The sequence below is a fragment of the Ornithorhynchus anatinus genome, chromosome X3 (genome assembly GCF_004115215.2).
Source record: "Ornithorhynchus anatinus isolate Pmale09 chromosome X3, mOrnAna1.pri.v4, whole genome shotgun sequence".
Classification (NCBI taxonomy): Eukaryota; Metazoa; Chordata; class Mammalia; order Monotremata; family Ornithorhynchidae; genus Ornithorhynchus; species Ornithorhynchus anatinus.
Window position 1 is genome coordinate 24,490,205 of NC_041751.1, and position 17,333 is coordinate 24,507,537.

A 17,333-nucleotide genomic window follows, 5' to 3' on the forward strand; every position below is an offset into this window, starting at 1 on the left:
CTTAAAGGTTGGGACTTTGGTTTGGACTCCTTCCTGTCTGGGAGTCGGGAAACGAAGGCTTCAATGCTCGTTCCATCACTTGCCTGCTGTGCGACCGTTGGCCATTCGCTTAACTTCTCTGGACCTCAGTTACCTCATCTTAGACTGTGAGTTCTGTGTGGGACAGAGACCGTGTCCGTTCTGATTATCGTGTATCTACCCCACCTCTTAGCACAGTGCTTGGCTCATCGTAAGCCCTTAACAACTACCACAGAGTTGATGATTGTTATTTTGCTTACACCAACCACAGGCCCAGATGTCTTAGCTGTGATACTCCGTAGAGCTCAGTTTCAGGAAGAAAAGGCAGGGTTTGATTAGACACAGAGGCCAGGTCTGCACAAGGAAAACCTTTGTGTGTGTGTTGTGTTTTGGTTACTTTTTACCCCAAATCTGCACAAGGCAAGCCCATTGTTAAATGCCAAGATTTTCTTCTGAGCATGGGGTGGAAAGAGGATGGTTCTTTAAAGGGGAAGAGCTTTAAAAGATGGGAACAGAAGATAGGCTTCAAAGAGGCGTCAGTTATGACCGAGTTTTGAGTCACTTCAGTCTGGCTTTGAAGCCTCTTAGTTCTTTTCAGCCCTGAACAGAGGACTTGGGATGAGCAAGGCTAGAAATCCAACCCAAAAAGCATCTTTGCCCCCACAGTTAGAACCCCTGAGCCAATAGCCCCATTATCCCCGTGGAGTTGGCACCTATGAAGACTCCAAAGCCAATCTGCAGGCGTGCCCAACAATAAAAGTGCCGATTGAAAAATCTCTACTTAATGCTTTTGTCATCCCAGGTTGGGACGGCATCACCCTAGGCATAGTGTTTTGAGGAGCCACATTGAGCTCAGATCAATTAGAAAGGGTAGTCTAATTGCAGCAGGTTCAGGATCAGAGGACTGGAAAGACAAATGTAAGAGTCACAGTCCTGACAACACTGGGCGTTCACCAAGACTGTCCCTTGTTATACTTTCATGCTTGTTGTTTGCCATGCCTGGTGCTATTTACACCTTTGCCTCCTGTTCTCATGATCTTTACAAAGCTTGTAGTACCCAAGCACTTAGCAGAGTGCTCTGCACATAGTAAGCACTCAATAAGTCTTGTTGGTTGATTCTGCTTGAGAAGAATTGCTCTTTTCTAGATGGCAGTGTCCCATGTTGATCTGTCTGCAGCAATGGACTCCCAGTTTTCAGCTGGGATGCCGCCCTGACTGAGACTTCCATTTTACTGCAATATGGCGAGTTAAAATTGGGAAGCCGAAAGCAAGGAGGGCAGAGGAAACACTTTCAGAGGCTCGGGTATTCTGCTATCATCCCTTCTGTGCCTTGCTAAGCGCAGATGTATTGGGCTGAGCATAGCTTCGGTGCTGGAACAACTTTGACTTTGCTCTAGGAGTTTCTCGTCTGTGATCCTGCCTTGCCACTTGATGTTGGGTATCGCGGTTGGAACTGCTCAAGGAGTTTGATGTGGAATTTTGGGGGAATCTAGATTTCATGACTGTAGAGAAGGTTGGACAGCACTACAGCTCTGAAGACCTTTAACTTGGTCTGGAACCTAATACCACACTATTACCACATTGTTTGGCAGTCTCCCCTAAGTTGTGCTAGCCTTCGTGATTCTGCTTTCTACTTCCCTCTCTATTGTTGCATCCTCAGTCGGTGTGCTGCCTAGGTGATAGAATTTCGTGACAGTGTTTAACTTTATGTTGCCAGTATAATTTTTGCTTGTGGGTATGGCTTCTCTAGTGCAGGCTATATCTGTATTTTGGTTTACTTTAGATTACTAGTCAGCCCCTATGTTGTCTCCTTCCTCATCTGAAATCCCACTACTTCCAAGAGGCTTTCCTTGATTCATTTTTCTTCTCCCCAGGCCACGTCCTCTCACCTCAGCACTTCTGCATTATCTCTGTACTTATGCACTCACAACCACCCGTAGCACTTCTGTACATATCAATTTGCGTACTCTACTATTTGAAAGTACTAATATTTGTGTTTAAGTATTTCTAGACTATAAGCCTGGTGTGAACAGGGATTGTCTCTCTTTATTGCTGATTTGTATTTTCCAAGCCCCTAGTACAGTGCTCTGCACACAGTAAGACAGTTAGTGCTCAATAGATACGATTGAATGAATGAAAGTATTTTTCACCCACATATCTATCTTTCCACTCTTATCTACATAATTGATTTTGCACCCATCTCCGCCACTAGTCTGTAAATCCTCTGAGAAGTTGGATTATGTCTTATTATTTTATCGTATAGTACAGTTTGGTCTTCGGCATTCAGGTACTACTGATTGGTTGATAGACTGATCTGGAAAACGTCCGACTTAACAGACATTGAACTTCACCCAAGTTCCAGAGACAACTATTCACAAGAATTGCTGTACACGAATGACCGTGAACCGGAGGTGTTGAGAATGAAATGTTAAGTTATCGCACCAATGAGTTTGTTGGTCTGCTTTGATCAGGGGTTGGATTCGGGTAATGCACTTTGTACTGGGAGTCAGGCGTTCTAGTCCTAGGTCTGACTTTAAACCTTCTTACCTCGGGCAAATCAAGTAACATCTCAGTGCCACAGTCCCCTCATCAGCAAACTGGGGATAAGATTGAGTTCTAGTGTGGGACACAGTGCCGGATCTGATGGTCTGACTTCTTGCCCCAGTGCTTACCCCTGTGCTCAGCACCTAGTAAGTGCTTAATTAAGGTTGTTATATACATTCATCCTACAGATGAGGAAACTGAGGTGTATAGAGGCTAAATGACTTGCCAACGCTCACATAGCAGGCTAGTGGCAAAGCTGAGAGTAGAATCCAGGTCCTCCGACGCTCAGATTCATGATCTTTTCGCTACACCGTTCTAATAATAATGATAACAATAATAACTGTGGTTTTGTTAAACATTTACTGTGTGCCAGACACTGTACTGAGCGCCACGGTGGATACGACCAAATGGGGTTTGACACAGCTCCTGTCCCACGTGAGGCTCACACTCTCAATCCCTATTTTACAGATGAGGTAACTGAGGCACAGAGAAGTAAAGTGACTTGCCCAAGGTCACACAGCAGACAAGCGGCAGAGCCAGGATTAGAACCCATGACCTGACTCCTAGGCCTGTGTTCTATTAGGCCATGCTGCTTCTCTATTTTGCCACATCCCACTATAATTATCCTGTTTCATGTTTTTACAGGATACATGTGAAATGCAGAATTTTTTCTCTGTGTTATAATAACTTTATAATGGTTAAAGTAACAATCTATGTTTTCCTGTTTTGCTAGGATTTTTAACTGGATAATAGAATGTAGGTCTACATTTGAAAGTACTTTGATGTATTCTAGTAACTGCTTTTACAAAGATATGGTTTGATCTTATCTGGTGACCTACTTAGATAAATTAGCGTCCTCCTACCCATTAGGTTATTACTGCTGAGATAAATTGTAATGAATGTTAACCTTAGCTTAGAGGGGGTAATTCATTAGTGTTTTGTGTTTTTCGGTTTCTTTCTGCCTTATCACCTATTAATTTTTGTGTTTTATATGCCCCATACATCTTAGTTTCAGGCCAGCCTCAATTAACATTTGCCTTTGCTTTGTAGTAGCACCTCCGCAATGTAGCTTTTAACAAAAAATTGTTCTCAGATCGTATTGCTTAGTTGGCACAAATACCATCTAGGCTGCTGGAGGGAACAGTTAAATTTAGTAGGAGGTATTGCTTCTGAGCAAGTATTGGGCAATTTCTTTTTATTGCGATGACAGTATTTTGGATTTCTTACTTATATTAGGTATTATGGCTATATTTTATATAATCTATAGTTCGGTTGCTGGGTTTTAGTCCTGGTTTTGCCTGCTGGGCCCATACCATCAGTGGCGAAGGTTACTAACCAAAGAACAATGGATCTAGAGTATTCTGAATTCCTTGGCCCCAAACCTGACTGAGAATTTCTCACTGCCTCAGTAAAATGCAGAGGCACCTTCACCTTCAAAGCCTTATTAAAATCACACCTCCTCTAAGAGGCCTTCTCTGAGTAAATCCTCATTTCCCTTACTCCCTCTCTTCTACATGACCTATGTACTTGGATCTGTACCCTTGGAGCACTTGATATTCACCCCACCCTCAACCCCACAGCACTCATCTACATATCCATAATTTATTTTAATTTCTGTCTCCCCCTCTAGACTGTAAGATCCTTGGGGGCAAGGAACTCCATTGTATTGTCCTCTCCCAAAAGCTCTGCATACAGTATGCACCCACTGCATACTATTGATGGAATCTCTGTTTTTATGGCAGCTCTCCCTTAAAAACGGGGACTCCTTCCTTATGTTGGTGGATCCAGTTCAACTGGTTTCTTGGTCAAAACCTGATTGCTAACACTAATGCTGTAATAAAAATATTCTGTCTGATGGGCCTGATAATTAGCGTTTGAGACTGGATTAGGCAAGCTGGATACAGATTTGCCTTTAATGAACTCAGCTAGTTCGGAAGTATTTCTTTAGCACCCACAGACAGCCTAGAACTTGAACTAAACTAAAATGATTCTGACTTCTCAAATGGTGATTCTGACTTCTCAAACTGCTCAGAAGGTGTGACATCCAGGTAAAAAGATTCTGTGGGCTCTATATCTGCTTACTGCAGGACATTCAGATAACTGGGTTTTATGCTCTTTCCTCTGTGGATTAATATATCTCTGAGTATTTAGAGCAGTTCTGACCATGCGCTAAAGAGAAAGCACGACGGAAGTAACTTTGGAAGTCCACCCTCTGCCTACAGACTAAGAGACTAATTTAGTTTATCTTAGATTAATTTGAGTTAGATTAATAACTAATGTTAACTAATGAATCCTCAATTTGGTATGGAACTCGATCTTCGTGGTCACCGCACTCAGTTTTGTTGGCTGGCGACAGGTGTGCTGGACCTATGACATTCTGATTTCTATATATTTGACTCTTCCCGTACCTTTGTGCAATATACCACCTAGATGGAAGAACTCTCTTGGATGATTTCCCTTATAACCCCATGATTCTATAATATCACTAGGTTGAAGAATAGAACATTGTGGGCAGGGAATGTGTCTGTTTATTGTTGTATTGGTCTCTCCCATGACAGCATTGAGTTCGGTGTTGGCGATGAAAACCTTTGGTTGCACGTAAGCTTTCCTGAATGTTGGCTGGGATATTCTTTCTACTTCTTTTCTTTTTCGTTTTCTTCCTACTTCTTGACCATCCGTCGTGCTGGGCTGAATCTGCAGAATGATTTTTAATACTTTGTATGTCTTGTTTCCGTGCCTCCACAATAACTTGCATATAGCACCGTCTCAAAGACTCGATAATGTGCATAACCTACTGAAATGGAAGAGTTTCCTGGTGGGTCAGAAGCATAGTCTGACTCAACATGCAGATCTCTCACTGCATGCTCAAGCAAAGCAGCCTAGAATAGATCGAACAGAACTAAATCTACCGCACTTCATTAACACTTCAAATCTACTTCACTCCGACCGTCGGGGAAAGGGTCATGCAGGACACCTTCAACCCCATGCCTCTTCTAGCCGCTTCTTCCCACTGTACTAAAAGAAATGCCTGAAACCAAATGTATTTGTTGCTTTTTTTTTTTTTAATGTACCTGGAGTACAGACATTCTCGTGAGGATGAGATGGACAAGCAGAAGACTGCATTACTATAATGCTGTAACTCAACATGGCTTTGCACAAAAATGTTTTTTGAATCTGGTTTTGGTGAGATCACAGGGTTGCACAGTGACACTGTATCAGTAGTTTATAAACATTATGACTGTATGTAAGTGATTACCTGTATAGTGTGTATGAACTACAGAGACAGTGCCAACTAGCAAACCGAAACAAGCTTTAGAGTAGTATGGCCTAGTGGAAAGAGCAGGGACCTGGGAGTCAGAAGGACCTGGGTCCTAATCCCTCCTCTGCCACATGTCTGCTGTGTGACCTTGGGCAACTCACTACACTTCTCTTTGCCTCGGTCCCTTCACCTGTAAAGTGGGAGTTAAGACTGTGAGCCGCATGTGGGGACAGGGACTGTCTGACCTGGTTGTCTTCACACTGAGTGAATTTGCGGAGTGTAGTCTTGGTGAAGTGAAGGGGTCAGAAACCTGATTTTAGTGGGTCGAGAAAGCAGGAGCTGCCTTAGTCTACAAGTGAGGTTTTGCACAGAGCAGTCTAAATGTGGTTAATGACATAGGAAGCTGGGTCACTACATTTGCAGATATTAGCCAGCTATAATTAAATAAATGTCCCTCTGTATTGGAGGATAAAATTCAGGTTTATGATGAACTGGATAAGAAGAGCAGTTAGCAATAAATAACATGTTAATACTGAAGATAAAGCCAGGGAAGTACACATAAAGGCCCCCCCCCAAAAAGGAAAAGTACAGTAATAGAGAAAATATCTAAAGTATATGGAAAGCTCCTTGAGAGGAGCCATTTCTTTTGCTTCTCTTGTGCTCTTCCAAATTGATAAAGACTATTGATTGACTGAGTCAGAGTGGACCAAAAACTTGAATATGAGTAGGCAGTAAAGTCCTGTTAAAAAAGCAAACATAATTCTGGCATGGCTAGCAATTGATATTGCTCGGAGAAACCATGAAGTTACCTGCCTACTCTTAGGAATGATCATATCCTCACTAAGTAAAATACTCAGCCTAGAACTACACACTGTATAATTTTTGACTGACTAGATGATTGGGTGGGTAGGAAATAAGACAAATCAGAAAGAAAAGGGAACTGGGTTTATTTAGCCTAGAAAAGTGGCTAAGAGTGATTTAATGGTGGCCTTCAAATATACAAATGATGGAAACCAGTTCCTTTCCATGTCCGCTGGGGGAAAAAAAAGGAGAAACCTGTCCTAAAATGAAGAATAAATGATTAAATTAGAGATTGGGAATACTTAACATCAGTGATATTTCAGTGTCAGATTGGATCACCAAGAGGTGTTCTGAAATTTTCTTATCATTGTCTAAGGTATTTATTGTCTACTCTGTGCAGAGCACTGTACTAAGCACTTGAGAGAATACAATGCAACAGAGTTGGTAGACACATTCCCTGTCAGAAGTCTCTAAAATATTAGCTCTTGATCTGTTTAGGATGGATTAGGTATGGCTATATTGGGGTAGATGATCTCTTTTGCTTGGAAAATTAATTGGATGATTTCCCTTCTAACCCCATGATTCTATATCACTAGGTTGAAGAATAGAACATTGTGGGCAGGGAATATGTCTGTTTATTGTTGTATTGTACTCTCCCAAGCACTTAATAAAGTACTGTGCACACCGTAAGCTCTTAATAAATACGATCGAATGAATGAATAGAAGTCCATGCCTGATTTCCAACACTATGTTCAACCACAAGTGCAAAGGCGAAATGGAAAGGAGAGGCAGAGTTTAGTGACTGCCTTTAGGTTCTCTAGCTTTCTATTAATTTTTCTAGGCCCAGGCCACATGGGCATAAGCTAACTAGTTTGGCTGAAATAAATATTGATGTTAGTCCTTATTCAGGCTTCCCAAAAGATTTAGAAAATTCTTTCCTAAAGTATAGTCAATATCATTTTGACTCCCTCCTTCCTCCTCCAACTCCCAAAATCCCTGCCTCACAGGATAGAACCATTGTTCAGAAATGCAAAGGAATGCATTGTGCTACTACCAATTGTTCAGGAATTACCCTCTATTGCTGACTAGATTAGAGTAGAGAGGAAACAAATGAAGAAATGGGAAAATTGTTCTTGGCATTCCAATTCTGTTCTTCCATGTTTTTCATCTTACATTGGTTTACTTCTAGTATTCCTTGCTCTTTTTTTTCCTACTTTGCTGCGTATCCTGCTTTTTGGATAACATTTAAATGAAAGATTGGTTGATCTCCCAACAGATAAAGTACTTAGGGCCACCCACTCATGCTAGTAGTAAACACTGTTATTCTGAATAATAAAAAAAAATGCATCTGATGAAACAGTAACCTGTCTGGGAATTAATTAACAAAGGTTTCTGGTACACTTGATTTCCCTTAGTTTAATGGCTTTGTCAAATGCATTTTTTACTTAGGAAAATAATGGAAGGCACAAAATAAGCCATAACATATAATTAAAGCAGAATTACCCGTAAGTAAATACATATTATTGGAAAAGCGGGAAATGAACAAAACCATTAAAGTACAGGAAGATGTCAAGTGTAATTTATTGCGCATCTTAATTTTTCAAAATGCATTTTAATAGGTTGAATTGGTATATGAAAGCAAGTGCCATTAGAACAGATGTGGTTGAAATTTATGTCTAAAAACGAAATGGGAAGAATGAGACTTTTGGAAATTATTTTCACCTTCAATATGACTTTTTTCTTTGAGGGAAAATTATCTTATAGAAAGCACATATGCAGGTAGAAGTTAGAAAGCTTTCAAAAGGTGGGCTGTTCATTAATTGGTGATAAAGAGATGCATTTTAAAAAATATTCTGGATTATGTATCATGTACCTTTGGTTCTCTTTTTTTCCTCCTGATTATTTCATTCATGCGATCATTCAGAAAAGGAGCTGACAATTGTTTATTGATAGAACTCAACCAAATTTTTGGAGCCAGTAACTGTGACTTCTCTAATAAATCTATGTCTAATATTACTGCACTAAATCAAAGCAAATCGGTATGAAAATAAGATTCTTTCTGGAACCTGCTAACCATATTTTATGTAATCAAGAGTTGAGGGCAGTAGCTTACTGTACATGTCATATATTACACCTGCAGCAGATATTTCAGACACATCAGAAAAGGGTACTTTGATTCACTACCACTGGCTGTAGAATAAAATAGTGAAAAAAAAATTTCAGCAGTCTCTAATAAGCAATATATCAACTAAACACTGTCAGGTTTGGTAGAAAGCTTCACAGCATGATTTATTGCATTAATTATAGTCTTGTGGGCTTCACGCTGCTAAGCCTGAAATTGCAGTCACATTCTAAAGTTGATTTAAGAATATGCTTTGGCCAAGACTAAAGTGCTGCTTATTATGATTAATACAATAAAATATTTATTACACACTCCTATTCTTCGTTTCTCTGGTGCTCCAGTGTTGAAGGCTTTATTCCAGTGTTTTGATTTACAATTAGGTTTGAGGTTATGAGGAGTCTCATCTGGTTTTCATCCACTCATGTTATTTGTTCCCATTTTTACATCCTTTTGTCCTCATTCTTTTTCTTTTCGTTTCATCCAACTTTTCATCTCTTTTAGAACCTGGAGACTGCACTGCATAGAAACTGAGTAACTACAGTGGTTCAGTCCCACTTCATTAACTATTTGTCCTGCTGTCTTGTTTGACTTCAAAATATCCCACTTCTCAGAAAATTATTACCACAGGCATATCTTGCTGAGGGATTAGGGAAGAGTTTTTTGAATTTTTTTTCCTGTACTTTTTGTTATACTAGAGATGCTGTGTAGGAAAAACCAGCAGGTTTTGGCAGTAGATTGAATGTGAGATTTGAAGGACCATGAGGAGTCAAAGATGGGGAGTGGGCAAATGGGGGAAATAGCATTAGTCTAAATTGAATGTTTTGGATTGTGTATGTACAGTCCTAGACTGTAAACTCGCTGTGGGTAGGGAACATCTGATCTGTTGTATTTTACTCTCCCAAGTGCTTAGTACAGTGCTTTGCACGTAGTTAGTGCTCAATAAATACCATCAATTGACTGATTAGGAAACTTGTTGCTTTCACTACTGGGACAGATTGACTGTAAAAATCACTTTCTGACCAGATCATTATCATGGGATGCAAAAATAGATTTCATTAATGACAGTATCAATAATAGACATTTGACCTGCAATTTAAAATAGTGTTAGCCTGTCCTGGGGCAAGGTTTTAGGGTGAAATGGGGTGATGAAAAATAGAAAGGAAGTGTGAAGAACGCATAGCTGATAGGGAGAGGGTTCCTCTCCCTGGACCGTGGATATGATGGCAATCCTGACCTTGTATCCGCCTCAGCGCTTAGTACAGTGCTTGCCACATAGTAAGCACTTAAATGCCACCATTATTATTTTTATTTTTATTAAGAATTATCGACTTTAGTAGTAACAGTGGTGAACATGAGCTGGCTGGGACACATCCATGGATCTCTTGAAATCTTTTTCAATCCTTCTCATTCCATAACTTTACTGTCTAATAATTTAGCCAAACCTTCCTTGAACTTATTCCTTTCTGTCTGAACGCCTGCTGTCGATACAGCCCCAGAAAATAATTCCTTGTGCGTTATACAGTGGTAGTTTGCATTTTGGCACAATGTTATATAGTTTAAGAGTCTCAAAGCGCACTGATTTATTTGGGCTTCACTTATAACTTAGAGGGGGAAAACAAATGATCAGTAATCCAAGAATTAGTTAAGTGTCAATGAAATCAGTTGCATTTATTGAGCACTCGCTGTGTACAGAACACTGTACTAAGCGCTTCTGAGAATACAGTACAGCAGAGTTGGCAGACAGGCTCCTTGCCAGCAGTGAACTTACAGTCTAGAGAAATGAAAGAATTATGCATGAAATGAAATGATGAAACAATGAAAGAACTATCCTAATTTTCCCAGTACCTAAAATTACTCTCCTGCAGTGTTGCCTGCACTGCAGACAGACACTAAACAATCCCCTAGTTCTTTGGGAGTATTGATGCTCACCTCCCTGATGTACTGCTGGAAAGTAAATTAAGGTCCCAAGGGAATTGGTGTTCATATTGTGTGGCTTGAAATACATTTGAGATGAAGAAAAACAAGGGATGATTTTTCAGGATAATCAAAGTTGAACTCACTGAGTCCTGGAATTAATGAATATATGTGTGGGTGACAGCAGCCTCAGAAAATACCGTTTAAAAATATTTCAGTATTGGGTTCAACGTGCAGATGTCTTCAGAAATGCTCACTTCTTCCATAAAGTGTGGTTTTGCCGCTTCTTAGGGATAGAATCCTGTCAGGGAATTACTGAAAATTCTTCTAACATTTCATTTCATTTTCATTTAATAGTATTTATTGAGCGCTTACTAACATCATGTATCTTTATGGGGTGCTTCTGTGGTGTTGGAGGAGGTGGTCATACACGTGCATGTGACATTGGTTCAGGTACACGTACTAGAAAGCCCCAGTGTTATGAGCAAGCGCTAGCATGTAAGTAAATCCCTCCCCGTGCCCTCCCCACTTGGACAGCGAGGAAACAATCAATGACGACTGGAAAATCGGAGGGAGCTCTGCCCATAGTTTGTGTCACGTTTTCAAGCATCCAAGAGACCCCTGAGCGGACAACCAAAGTAGTAGTTGAATTGTGGAGGCAATTTAATTTAGAAATGGATGGTTCAGCTGTCGCTACTTTAATTATATCTTATTCAGGCAAATGGTTTCCTATTGAGGCCCTCATCAAACTTCAGCAATCCAGTGCATCATTGCAAATGGGTGGGATAGATAATAATAGTTGTGGGATTTATGCCAGGCACTGTACTAAACACTGGAGATTGATACAAGATAAGCTGGTTGGACACAGTCCATGTCCCACATAGGGTTCACAGTCTTAATCCCCATTTTGCAGATGAGGTAACTGAGACACAGAGAAGTGAAATGACTTGACAAGGTCACACAGCAGACAAGTGGCACAGCTGGGATTAGAACCCGGTCCTTCTGACTCCCAGGCCTGTGCTCCATCTACTAGGCCACGCCCGGTTTCACCATCACCAGCTAAAATATTGGGATTAAAAAGGTGTATGTAATTTTTTAAGAAAACGGATAATTTCTAAATACGATCAAAGAAGACCCTATTGGAGAAAGGAGTTCAAAGGTGTGCGGAGATTCTCGGGCGTTTGCCTGCTACAAGATGCGTTAAGAGGAAAGGAAGAAGGCTGTTTTTCACCCTGAACTGGACGAATTCCTCACTAAAGTTGAAAAACCACCACCACAGTCAGCAGAACAGCCATCTACATCTACAGCCTCCCGCAATCTTAATCATATTCCAACACTTTATTTATTGACTATTGTGATGTTACGCTTGGAATTACTTTAATAAAGTTTAAACAATAAATGGTTTAGTGAGATTTATCATTACGACATATGGCGCATAAAGCAATTTCATATTACTTTTCCAGTGTTTCTGGGATGGATCCTAATTTTATAACCCATAAATCTATGGCCAAGCACACACTAAGATTAAGCCACATGGTAGAAGGACTTAACTCAATTGTATCGTGGGGTATGTCTGTAGGGTACCAACAACGAGACACTGGATGGCAAGCTATTCACTCACAATGAGGAAATCCTCACAGCAACTCCACTTCATTGGGTGGGGCATGAACAAGCAGGACACCCAAGCAACTGCTGCATGGTGCCCTGAAAGAGGACATATGCAAATCGGGAAAATAGAATATATTCTTTAAAGACATGGTAAAACAGAGACTCAAGCAATGTGTCATGACAGTGGTCTGTTGGGACCGTCACAGCACACTAGTCTCTAGGCTAGAATAATTATTATTATTAATTGTATATATTGAGCACCCCTTCTGCGTGCAAAGCACTGTACTAAGCGCTTATAATAATGGTATTTGTTATGTTCCAGGCACTGTACTACAGGCTTGTTGTGGGCATTGAATGTGTCTACTAACTCTGGTGTACTGGCCCCAGGTCTTCGTACAGTGTTCTGCACTCAGTAAGCGCTCAGTAAATACCATCAGTGATGATTGCCAGTCATCAGCTTGGCAGATGTAGCTGTCCTTGAGCGAAGACATCGTGAAGAGCAGGATAGCTGGAAGCCGACTCAGTAATAGAACAGGCCGCAGTATCAAACAAATGCATTCATGAGACAGGGAACTATCTTAGCATGGATATAAGGTGGAAGACGATGAAAGTGTACATGTATGTAGATGTTCTTCTCAACCAAACTTGATCACAGGGATAGGCTCTCACTTTCAATAGCATCATCTTTTGAAACGGAGAACATCTATATACATGTACACTTTCGCATCAACAAATTGCTGCTGAAATTTTGATTAATGAAGTACTGCTAAGTATAAAAGGCAAAAACATTACAACATTTTCTCAAGAACTAGATTCATCTTGAATTGCTTGGAGTTAAGGAAATCTAGTTTGTGTGAAAGCAGTAATTAAAATCCAAAATAATTATGAGAATCACATTTTTCAGCCTAGTTTCATCAGTTTATATAAATGTAATATAATAATAGGGTTACATGAAGAGTTTTTTATTGATATACAGATTATGACCTCTGTTTTAAATTAGAGCATATATTGATGTTTTAGCATTTTCTGAATGCCCAGCATAAAATCAATTGTTGAATTATGGAAAGACATGCTTAAAGAAATGCATCTGCATGAAATTTACATGCTTGAAGTCCTACTTCTATTAGTTTAAATAAGTGCATTGTATGTTCTCTAGAGGAGTCCATTTAGTATACAGATTCTTGAGAATTTACCTCACGTTTCATATCCTTGCCAATCAGGTAATTATGAATGAGGAAACCTAGAGGTGGTAAGCCGAAGGATAGCTGTAGATCAATAGCAGTGAATGTCGTAAGGATTTTGGTAGCCATGGTTTTGGTGTGTCTAGCTTGAATATATATGGTTAGCCATATGGTCAGAGTATATTTTTTGATGCACTTTATTTCCAAAGGGTAGCTTTTCTCTAATGTCCATGGTGATTATAGGCACCAAGGTGATTAAGAATAAGTCCTCACAGTTTAGAAGAGGAAGATGGGATGTTTTTGATTCCTTTCAATGAAATTCTTACTTGAAAAAGGAATTATACCTTTATAAAAGTATTAACTTTCTTGGTATGAATGTTTAGGTTAAGCTTTCCCTCCCTCTAAGGTTTTATTACCTCCAGTTTTGATCTTCCCTACTTACTCCCCATTTAATCTCCCATCTCCCGAGAAGTCATAATAGGAGAGAAAAAAAGCCCCCGTTTCAAGCCAGCAGGATTTGGCATAAACACGATATCCAAAGGCAAGAAAAGGAGCATGGCCTAATGGAAAGACCACGGGCCTGGGAGTAAGAGGACCAGGGTTCTAATCCTGACTTTGCCACTTGTCAGCTGACCTTGGGCGATTTGTTTAACTTCTCTCTGCCTCAGTTACCTCATCTGTAAAATGAGGATTAAGACTGTGAGCCCCATGTGGGACATGGACTATTTTCAATTTGATTAGCTTGTACCTATTTCAACCTGGCACATTGTAAGCGCTTAGTGAAGAACATGTTTTTTAAAAAGAGAAGTCAGTCACACATAAGTAAATTCAGTCTGTCAAGAAAGTAAGTGTGCTGATTTCAGGCTTCTGCAGCAGGCTCTCGGGTGGAAAGTCCTCCAGAAATATTCCCTCTGCCTAAACAGATCAATCAGTGGTATTTATTGTGTTCTCACTGTGTGCAGAGCACTCCACCAGGCACTCAACATTGTACAGATCTTATCCTACAGATATTGAAGGGTGCCACGGGTGAGATTCTGCCCCTGAAAATTCAGGTTACAAGCGGAATTTTCCCTAGGCAACCTCTATCCAAAAATACATGCAGAAAGTCCTAATGGTTTTCCTCTTGTGTTTTCCACAAAGAGAAAGGTTCTTGATCAGTAAGTGGATAAAGTTATGGGGGATGCGAAGTCCATAAAAGAGGAATTCATCCTTTACCACACAGTTGGATGTTAGGGCAGATTGTAAACTTGTTATGGGCAGGGAATATGTCTGTTTATTGTTATATCGTACTCTCCCAAGAGTTTAGTAGAGGACTTAGCACACAGTAAGTGCTCAATAAATACGATTGAATGAATTAATGAATTTTAGTGCTAAGGTTGGAGACAGACTATTAGGATGGATGGCCATTCATCTGACTGGCTTTTGGCATTGCTCGTATTTTTATGTTCTTGATGTTATTCTTCAAGCAGATGTCTCTTGCCTCACTAAAGGATGACGTACCCTCTTTGTTTCCATTTAATGCAGCTTTGGTGTGTTTGTTTTATTTAGAATGTAAGCTCCTTGAGGGCAGGGATTGGGGCTACCAACTCTGATGTATGGTATGTTCCCAAGTATTTAGTACAGTGCTCTGCACTTAATAAGTGCTCAATAAATACCATTGATTGATATTTGTTAAGCACTTAGAATGTGCCAAACATGACAATCTCTGGAGATATGGGTCAAAAGATACTATTTTAAACACCATCTACGGGCTCACAGTCTAAAATTGGCAAAGAAATAATGAGGGACGTCTAGTCCGTAAGCTCCTTGTGTGCAGGAGTAGTGTCTACCAACTTGGTTGTATTCTTCTCTCTCAACTGCTTAGTACAGTGCTCTGCACGCAGCAAGCGCTCAAGAAATACCATTGATCTATTGGAAAAAAACAAAACCCAAACCCAACTTTGACAAACATAGCAGTTCATTCCTCTGGGAAAGAAACGATTCCCAGGATCCTCAGTGCTCCAGGCAGGCTTATCCTTTGGTCCAAACAACCACAACCTTCTCAACTTTATGAATGTTGTGGGGAATGTTGGGAAGGTATTCTTCTGCCCACTCCATGTTTCAGCAGGACAGGTTTGCACCTCCCCACCTCCGGCAGAGGGGCATAATAATAATGATAACAATGGTATTTAAGTGCTTACTGTGTGCCGAGCACTGTTATAAGCACTGGAAGAGAGAGAGGAATCTGCTTTGGTTGTCAGGAAACTCCCCTCACAAACCCTGTAGTTCTAGTGCGGCTGCAGTCTTCAACATGAATTTCCTATGTGTACCTACAACTCCTCAAACATAGTTTTAATAGAGACAATAATAATAATAGTATTTGTTAAACACTTACTATGTGCCAAGCATTGATCTAAGCGCTGGGGTAATAATGTTGGTATTTGTTAAGCGCTTACTATGTGCCGAGCACTGTTCTAAGCACTGGGGTAGATACAGGGTAATCAGGTTGTCCCACGTGAGGCTCACAGTTAATCCCTATTTTACAGATGAGGGAACTGAGGCACAGAGAAGTTAAGTGACTTGCCCACAGTCACACAGCTGACAAAGCTGGGATTTGAACTCATGATCTTTGATTCCCAAGCCCGGGCTCCTTCCACTGAGCCACGCTGGGTAGATACAAGGTAATCAGGTTGTCCCTCATGGGGCTCACAGTCTTAATCCTCATTTTATAGATGAGGGAACTGAGGCACAGAGAAGGTAAGTGAAGTGCCGAAGGTCACACAGCAGACAAGTGGCAGAGCTGGGATTAGAACCCATGACCTCTGACTCCCAAGCCCATGCTCTTTCCTCTAATTCACGCTGCTTCACAACAGGATTCTCTTCAGGTACTCACCCCAAGCACGCACCCAGTGTCATCATAAGCAGTTACTCTTTCCACAGCGTAACAGTTTCCACTTTTACCACAAAACTGACATCGTCTTTTCAAAAACCCTGCACTCTCGCTGGGAGTTTGGAACTGATGGATTCTGATACCAGCACCGAGGATCATGGTCAACCATCTTCATCTATCTCGCCGCCGACCTCTCATCCACAACTTGTCTCTGGCCTGGAAAGAGACAATTTCATATCTGAAAGACAATTACTCCCCCCAGTTCCAAGCCTTATTGGAGGCACATCTCCACCAAGCGGCATTCCCGGACTATACCCCCATTTCCTCTTCTCCCACCCACTTCCATGTTGCTCACTTGTCCCTCAGACCCACGGCATTTATGTACGTATCCATAATTTATATTAATGGTTATATCCACCCCCCCACCCCTACCCCCGTAAGCTCACTGTGGCAGGGAACTTGTCTACCAACTCTGTTATATCGTACTCTCCCTAGTGCTTAGTATAGTGCTCTGCACATAGTAAGCGCACAATAAATTTGATTGAGTGATTTTAAAAAGAAAGAAGCAGGCAGTGTTGTCAGAGGTTTAACAGTGGTCTTTAATTGCTCAGTGTAGGCAAAGTATTAAAACCAGAATTCCCAATGCCAAGTCTGAAAGGTGTCAGTCCTACGCTGGGATTTTCTCTCCGTTTACAATCACATGCTTGGATAGAACGAAGGGCAATTATGTACCTACACACTCTCTCTCTCTCCTACCTTTATTTGTTGTATTCTTTTCCACCATCCACTAGACAGGTAAAATGACTTGGCTCCATACCGTTGACAAAGCTGTCTTTCTGTTCAGTGTCACTGTCTGCGGTGTCTGACTTTCAGTTTGAACTAAGGTAATAAATGTGGTGCCGTGTATCCCTCTCTAAGAGAAGTTGTTCCTTCTAGGGTCTGAAATGTTTCTCTTGTGTCACGGTTCATTTTGAAGATATGGATTTAATTAAAGGACTTATGTTACTGAAATAAAAT

General features: G+C 40.7%; 1 protein-coding gene across 2 annotated transcripts in view; it reads left to right on the plus strand.

Annotated features, from left to right (window-relative positions):
- Positions 1-17,333, plus strand: part of KIAA1958 (KIAA1958 ortholog) — a 142,091-nt gene that overhangs the window by 89,015 nt on the left and 35,743 nt on the right. The window lies entirely within an intron of this gene.